At 48.4% G+C, this 8,723-nt stretch overlaps 1 pseudogene across 1 annotated transcript; it reads right to left on the bottom strand.

Moving 5' to 3' along the window:
• Positions 1-902: 902 nt before the first annotated feature.
• Positions 903-1,901, bottom strand: LOC309959992 (small nuclear ribonucleoprotein E-like; annotated as a pseudogene). The gene is made up of 2 exons: positions 1,472-1,901; positions 903-1,078 (listed from the first exon to the last, which is right to left on the bottom strand). The product of its transcript is annotated as a small nuclear ribonucleoprotein E-like (transcript).
• Between the last annotated feature and the right edge of the window lie 6,822 nt (positions 1,902-8,723).

Raw genomic sequence — 8,723 nt, 5'->3', positions numbered from 1 at the left:
GGCATACACCCTGAGAAAACCATAATTCAAAAAAAGTCATGCACCACAATGTTCATTGCAGCTCTATTTACAATAGCCAGGGCAGGGAATCAACCTAAGTGTCCATCGACAGATGAATGGATAAAGAAGATGTGGCACATATATACAATGGAATCTTACTCAGCCATAAAAAGAAATGATATTGAGTTATTTGTAGTGAGGTGGATGGACCTAGAGTCTGTTATACAGAGTGAAGTAATTGAGAAAGAGGAAAACGAATACCGTATGCTCTCACATATATATATGGAATTAAAAAAAAATGGTTCTGAAGAACCTAGGGGCAGGACAGGAATAGAGACGCAGATGTAGAGAATGGACTTGAGGACATGGGGAGGGGGAAGGGTAAGCTGAGACGAAGTGAGAGAGTGGCATGAACATATATACACTACCAAATGTAAAATAGATAGCTAGTGGGAAGCAGCCACATAGCACAGGGAAATCAGCTCGGTGCTTTGTGACCACCTAGGGGGGTGGGATAGGGAGGGTGGCAGGCAGATGCAAGAGCGAGGGGATATGGGGATATATGTATATGTATAGCTGATTCACTTTGTTATAAAGCAGAAGCTAACACACTATTGTAAAGCAATTACACTCCAATAAAGATGTTTAAAAAAAAAAAAACCTCCCAATCTATCCCTCCCCCATCTTCTTCCCCTTTGGCAACCACCAGTCTGTTCTCTACATCTGTGAGTCTGTTTCTGATAAGTTCATTTGTGTCATATTTTAGATTCCACATATAAGTGATATCATATGGTATTTGTCTTTCTTTTTCTGACTTATTTCACTTAGTATGATCATCTCTACATCCACCCTTGTTGCTGCAAATGGCATTATTTTATCCTCTTTTATGGCTGAGTAATATTCTAGTTGGAGACACTTTGGAGCAGAGTAATATTACCTCCTTTGAGCATGATCTGCCCCAGGTGTTTTCTTGACTTTGTTTTAGAATGAATCCCTCAGCATCATCTGATATAAGGTTTCTGTACTCATTAAAACCAATGATACAGCCCTCTATCTGCATACTCACTTGCTCATAAAGCTACAGTTGAGGGACTTCCCTGGTAGCACAGTTGTTAAGAATCCACCTGTCAATGCAGGTGACATAGGATCAAGCCCTGGTCCGGGAAGATCCCACATGCCGCAGAGCAACTAAGCCCATGCACCACAGCTACAGAGCTTGCACTCTAGAGCCCGCGAGCCACAACTACTGAGGCCACATGCCACAGTTACTGAAACCCACGTGCCTAGAGTCCGTGCTCCGCAACAAGAGAAGCCACCGCAAGGAGAAGCCCATGCACTGCAACGAAGAGTAGCCCCGGCTCGCCACAACTAGAGAAACCCCATGCGCAGCAATGAAGACCCAACGTAGCCAAAAATAAATAAATAAAATAAACTTATACTAAAAAAACAAACAAATAAAATAAAGCCGGACTTGAATCTGAGATCTCTTTTGCAAGTATCTGAAAATGATGGGGTGCACTGTCACCTTCTGCACTTTTTGGTTCTGACCATGGTACCCCATGGTGGATGCTCACAATGACTAACCCACCTGAGATTTTTTTTTTTTTTTTTTTGCGGTACGCGGGCCTCTCACTGTTGCGGCCTCTCCCGTTGTGGAGCACAGGCTCCGGAAGTGCAGGCTCAGTGGCCATGGCTCACGGGCCCAGCCGCTCCGTGGCATGTGGGATCTTCCCGGACCGGGGCACGAACCCGCATCCCCTGCATCGGCAGGCGGACTCTCAACCACTGCGCCACAAGGGAGGCCCCTGAGATATTTTTAAATGATAGATTCAAAGAAAAAAAAATCAAGGAAATGATAGAACCTTTGGTACACAGACATGGCTTTAGCAGCCACTGTTGGTGACCTCTCCCCACGTTCCTTCAACACACCCGTAGTTCACCTGCAGACAGTTCCCATCACATGCCAACGACTTCTGATACAGAGTGTTCTTGGCCCGCGTGTGGCAGACCAGAAGCTGCAGGGTGTTAATGCCCAGGATGTAGCCATCAATCTCTGAGGGTCAAGAGTTGGTGGGCAAATACCCCCAGCATCCTGACCTTTCAGTTGGATGACTCTAAGATGACTTCAGAGTAGACGTCAGAAGTGTTCATAAGATCCCTAGTGGAAACAACCCCTGGTTGCCCGCAGCGGTAGCCACTCATGAACGTACCTCCTCTCCCTGTCTCCTTTCCCCACTCTCTCACCAGGCTTCCAGGAACCACCTCCCACAAACTCTTGTTTGGGGGTCTACTTTTGGGGAAACCCAAAGTAAGACATGGACACAAGGGTAGAGGTGACGTGGGGATAACTAAAGTTTGTAAACTCTGAGATAGTGCCTCTAAAACACTCGGGGCCTGGTGCATAGTAAACACTCAACAGATGCTATTGGTTGTTTTGTTGTTGTTACTTTTTTAAAATTGTGGTAAAATACACATAACATAAAATTTACCATCTTAATCTGTTTTCAGTGTATAGTTAAGTAGCATTTCAGCTCGCAAAATGGGGACTCTGTCCCCATTAAACACTGACTCCCCATTTCCACCCCTCAGCCGCTTGCACCCACCTTTCTCCTTTCTTCTGTCTCTGTGAATTTGACTACTCTAGGGACCTCATATGAGACGAATCATACAATATTTGTCCTTTTTGTGACTGGCGTATTTCATTTAGCATAAAGTCCTCAAGTTTCATCCACATTACAGCTTGTGTCAGAAGGTCCTTCCTCTTTAAGACTGAATAATATTCCATTGTGTGGATGGACCACATTTTGTTTATCCATTCGTCCACCAAAGGCCATTTGGTTTGCTTCCACCTTTTAGCTCTTGTGAATAATGCTGCCATGAACATGGGTGTACGGTGTTGTTGTGACTTTTTATCATTTGCTTGTTAACTCATTCATTGTTCCAAAGTCACAAGACTTCCAATATGCCAGTGTTCATACTGAGAGTAATCTAGGAATCATTTCTATATATTGATAATTTGGGAGTGGAGAAGGATCTCTCTGAAAAATAGACTCCCTAAGACAAAGAAGGCAGCTTTTTCTGTTGCCTAAGCTGTCGGTCCTTCCTAAAAGGAGTGGTTCTCAACAAGGAGGATGATTTAGGCCACACACCAGGGGGCACTGACAATGTATGGAAACATTTTACGTTGTCATGACTGGGGGTGGGGTGCTAATGGCATCTAGTGAGTAGTGTCCAGGGATGTTGCTCAACATCCTACAGTGCACAGGACAGCCTTATACTATAAAGAATGATCCAGCCCAAAATGTCAACAGTGCCAAGGTTGAGAAATCAACCTGAAAGAATGACATGCTTCACGTCATGTCATGCCTCGTGTTCCACTCTGCACCAGGTCAGAAAGGCAGCAGCAGAGGTGAAACCTAAACAGGTTAAATCCAGGATCCCTGGTGAGACATCTTGGTGACAGGTGGCATCATAGAGAGAGCAAATAGGTATCTAGGACTGTGAAGGGTCTGAGACCTTACCTGTAAGCTGACAATTTAACCTGCCAGTTTCATGGATGCTGGCAGAAGATACGAGACTCCAGGGTCAGAGACAAAGAACTTTACTACTCACAGCACAGCAGGCAGTATGAACTTCATGTTTTTGCTGGTTCCTCTCAAATGCCACGGAGACAATGCAGGTGCACGTTGGGTTTGCACCACAGCTGAGTAACTCTGAGCTCAGAAACTCCTGTCTTTTCTAGTGGACTGTGAACAAACCTTTACCTCAGAAGGAAGCATCAACTTTGTTACATGGACAGCAAACAAACCTGCCCTCTGCCTCAGAGCAAGAAATTCTCTCTATCTTCCGGGGCTGCTTGCTACACGAACATTCTTGAAAAGACAGCCAGAACGAAAGCTGTTCACATCCCTGCTTGTGAGTTGTATGGAAACACCCGGGACTCACAGAGAATCATCTCTCAGTAGTGGTAGCTCTGACACCCAATGGGAAGCGGCTGTCATCTGCAAAGGTAATTTGGGCTGGAGGTCAAGCAGATGAGGCTGTTCAGGGCATAGTACAGAGGTTCAGGGTGTTAACTCTGGAGTCAGACAGCCTGAGTTCAAATCTTGATTTTGACATTTTCAGCTGTGTGGCCTTGAGCAAGTTTCTTGACCTCTCTGTGCTCCAGTTTCTCCTGATGTAAAATGGGAATAATAATAGCCCCATCTCATAGGGTTATTGTGAAAATTAATATATGAGCTTATATATGTGAGGCATTTAGAACAGCGCAGGCAGATTGAGGGAAATGTCAATTAATTAATGTAATTAATTAATAATTAATTATTATTAATTATGATGATGATGCCATAAAGCTTGTGGCCATGCCTCTTTTTCAGCATTTGTGGGCAAGGTCTGTAATCCACACAGTTCCCTTGGAGTCTGCCTCAGAGAATTTGGGGAGAACACGGGGCCCTTTGCTCCCTCCTCCCCACACTGGCTCCTTCCCTGGTGATTCTTAATAAACAGGGCAGCAGGGCTGGAGCAGTGGTGGTTTCAGGGTCAGGGGAAATCAGACAGATTCAGGTTCAAATCTTGGCTTTGGCACAGTGTCAGCTGTGTGGCCTTGATAAGCAGCTTTCCTGCTGAGGGGACTCCAAGTACACACTGCACAAGGGTCTCAGTGAAGGGTCGAGTTCCCCATCCCCGCCCACCCCTTGCCCACGTGCTGCACGTGACCAGCTCAGCACATCTGTTGACGCTCTGGGTCATCTTTAGCCAGTGCCATGTCGATTATCATCCTTGTTATATTATTATTCAGTGATCAAGAAGACTCCATGGGATGCAAGCTGAGACCATCTTTGCTCTTTTCCTCCTGTACTCGGTAAATTCACTCTGGCCCCTCGGTCTCTCTGCATGCCTCAAACTCCAGGAGAGATTTGGAGGGGGGGGAGAGGCAACCCCCTTACAGTCCTCCTTCAGCCCTCACCTCAATTGTCACCTCCTCAGGGAAGCCTTCCCTGACTTCCACCCCAAATTAATCATGTCCCCCTATACCAAGGGCTTTCTTCTTCCAGCACCTATGCATGGTGGGGTGCGGGGGTGTCTTTCTCCAGCTGCTGAAGCTGGTGGGGGCCCTATATCAACACCCCCCAGGATCAGCCTTCAACCGACAAGGATGGGAATTGGTAGATAAATACCCCAGCTCCTTCACCCCTCAGGTCCTCAAACTCTGAAGGGCATGCTCTCTGCTGCCCCCCAGAGGTCCCTGGTGGCACTGTGCTCCAGACTTCCGGAGGGGTAACGCTTCTCACTTCCCCACCCGCTACCTGTGTCTCTTTGGGTAGCTTCCCAAATAAATTACTTGCTCTCGAATTTTTGTCTCATGGGCTGCTTCTGGGGGATCCTAACCTAAGACAGCAGTTTGCCTTATGCTAACAAATTCCACAGGGGTTTGCAGGTATTGGTTGTCTCTCCCCACTGGGCTGAGTCATGTCTAGCATCATGTCTCCGAAGCCTGCACAGTGCCTGGCATGTAGTAGGTGCTCAATAAGTGACCCTGAGTCTCAGGGCTGTGAGGTGGCCTGATGGCAACACAGAGCTCTTCCCCCACCCCGGTTCTCAGAAGTCCCCAGTTGGAGAATGACGGTGCAGGAGGGCAGCCCACTCCTTCTGAGCTATAAATGGCAGGCTTCATCCACCTCATGCCGCAGGCCACGCAGCCTGGACAGCTGGACCAGAGTCCCCAGGGGCCAGGAACCCCAGATGACCCTTCCAGTCCTGGCCAGGAATTCTGGGGTGTCCCTGGGGCAGATACACAGAGAGAGCATAACTCCAGGGCTAAGGTTACAGGGCAGGGGGCGCAGCTGGGCTCTAACACCATTCCTAGCCGCCTTCTCCCCTCCCCGGCATCAGATTCCACCTCTGGGAGCTCCCTGAGCAAGAGGCCATTCCAGGGACAAGGGTCTACCCTACAAGGCCATGAAGCGAGCCAGCATCTCCTGGGGGAGGGATCCCTTTTTGGAGCCGGTGGTGTCAGGCCTGGAATTAGCCACACCACCTGCGATGAGGCTGGTTCCAGGGTCTCCTGGGGGGACATCAGGAGTGGAGAGAGCTGACCTCTGATGACTCAGCCTGAGAGAGTCAGGGGATGGGAGTTGGGGGGCAGGAAAGCATGGCAGGAGGTGGGGTCTTAGAACTTCCCTCCAGCTCTGTTCTAGAGTCAGCTGGGTCGAGTGTCAGCTCTGTCACCCACAAGCTGGATGACCCCGTGTGGGTCACTCTGGGCCTCAGGTTCCTTTTCTATAAAATGAGAATAAAAACAGTCCACTACCTCTTAGGGTCCAGGGAGGCTTAAGTGAGATGCTGCGTGTCCAGTGCTCAGTGTGGTGTCCCTCATGTGGTACTCAATCAATGAACAGTATTCCATGATCTACCTAGTGTCCTTTAATCATCACTGACATTCTTCAAGATGCAATTATGTTACCCTACTTTTATCATAAGAGGAAAGAGTCTGCACAGCCAGGGCATGGGGCTGTGAGATGAGAAAGGCGGACGGAGAACCGAGTTGGGGAGGGGTCTAGGTTGAGCTTTCTTAGCTCCTGAACATGGGGAGAAACCAGTATCCTTGGAGCATGGGGCTGGGGGCGGGGGTGCAGGGGAGGTGTTCTCACCATGACAGAGAAAAGGAAGCTGGCTTAAGGGACAGTGAAGGAATCAGGAGGGGGCAGAGAGGTGCTGGGAACTCTAGATCTCACCCCTCATACTCTCCAGCAGCGCTGCCCACTGCCCAGTTCCTTTATCTCACTCCCTCTGCGGCCTCAGGCAGGAAACGCAGAAGCCTCACTACCTGCACTCCATACCACATAGAAGTCTTTTTTTTTTTATAGGTCTGGGTTTTTTTTTAATTAATTAATTTTTATTGGCGTATAGTTGCTTTACAATGTTGTGTTAGCTTCTACTGCACAGCAAAATGAATCCACCATACATAAACATACAGCCCCTCCCTTTTGGATATCCCTCCCATTTAGAACGCCAGAGTGCATTAGGTAGAGTTCCCTGTGCTACACAGTATGTTCCCATCAGTTGTCTATTTTACGCATAGTATCAATAATGTATATGTGTCGATCCCAATCTCCCAATTCCTCCCACCCCACCCCTCTCCCCCTTGGTGTCCATATGTTTGTTATCCATGTCTGTGTCTCTATTTCTGCTTGGCAAATAAAGTCATCTGTACCATTTTTCTAGATTCCACATATATGTGTTAATATATGATACTCATTTTTCTCTTTCTAACTTACTTCACTCTGTATGACACTCTCTAGGTCCATCCATGTCTCTACAAATGACCCAATGTCATTCCTTTCTATGGCTGAGTAATATTCCATCGTGTATACCACATAGAAGTCTGGATGCAGGGCTAGGTCCGGGGCTCTGTCTAGGAGTCCAAGAGGGTTTCTTGGAGGAGGGAGGCATCTGATCTGAGCTTTGAAGGATGAATAGAAGTTTCCTAGTTAGAGAGATGGGTCTGTATGTGAATGTGTGTGAGAGAGTGTGTGAGTGTATAGAGCGAATTGTTCATTTTAATTAACAAGGACTTTCTGATCCTCCGGGGGGTGGGTGCATTCAGGGCACCACAGATAGGACCCAGGCACAGGCCTGCCCCAAAGCTGCTGATGGTCCAAAACAGATGATCAAATAATAACAATAATAGTAATGGCTCCTACATTCCACGCCTGTGCTTCTGGGGCTCAGCACGTGAGAGGTATTCTGTGTTTCTCAAGTGAATGAATGAGTGAATACATCTTTCTTTCTTTTTCTTTTTTTTTTTTTTTGCGGTACGCAGACCTCTCACTGTTGTGGCCTCTCCCATTGCGGAGCACAGGCTCCGGACGCGCAGGCTCAGCGGCCATGGCTCACGGGTCCAGCCGCTCCGCGGCACGTGGGATCCTCCCGGACAGGGGCACGAACCCGCGTCCCCTACATCGGCAGGCGGACTCCCAACCACTGCGCCACCAGGGAAGCCCTCTTTTTTTTTTTTTTTTTTTGAATACATCTTTCTGAAGGCAGTGAGTCCCTGCTCCAGTTGCTGGAGGGAAGGCAAAACAGGCAGAGGGGACCGAACATGCAAAGGCCTGGAGGAGGGGAAATGGCAGCCCTGCCTGGGAAGCAGTGGAAGGAGCTGAGCTGAGCGTGGGGAGAGCTGGGGGTGGGGGTGAACAGGAGTCTTGAGTGAGAAGCTAAGCCGCCTCCTGTTCCTGCCGGTGCTGGGGAGCCGTAGCCAGATTCGGAGTGGGAGAGGGAGGGGGCAAGATCTAAGGAAGGCATCAGGGGTCTGGTCTGGGCCCGCCTTGGCCTCCCAGAGTTTCCGAAAGAAAGACAGCCCGCGTCCATCTCGTCCCTGTGGGCCGGATCCACAGGGGCAGGTGAGATGACAGAGAGAGACAGAGACATAGAGGAGGAGATAGAGAGAGAGAGAGAGATACAGAGAAAAGGATACAGAAAAAGTCTGAGAGAAAAAGACCATAAGAGACGGGGAGACAGAGAGAGGGAAATGGAGACAGACACAAAGAGACAGAGAGATGGAGAGAGACGCAGAAACAAAAAAGAGATGGAGAGAGACACAGAGACAAAAGAGATAGAGAGAGACAGAGACAGTCACTGAAAGAGAGAGGGACATGATGAGACAGAGACTGGTCAGACAGGTGGGAGTAATCCAGGGAGTCCCCCAGGGGTGGTAGCAGATG

This window comes from Leucopleurus acutus (assembly GCF_964270905.1).
Source record: "Leucopleurus acutus genome assembly, chromosome: 3".
Lineage (NCBI taxonomy): Eukaryota > Metazoa > Chordata > Mammalia > Artiodactyla > Delphinidae > Leucopleurus > Leucopleurus acutus.
Note: the sequence above shows the minus strand (reverse complement) of the source record. Positions and strands in the feature narration are given on the sequence as shown.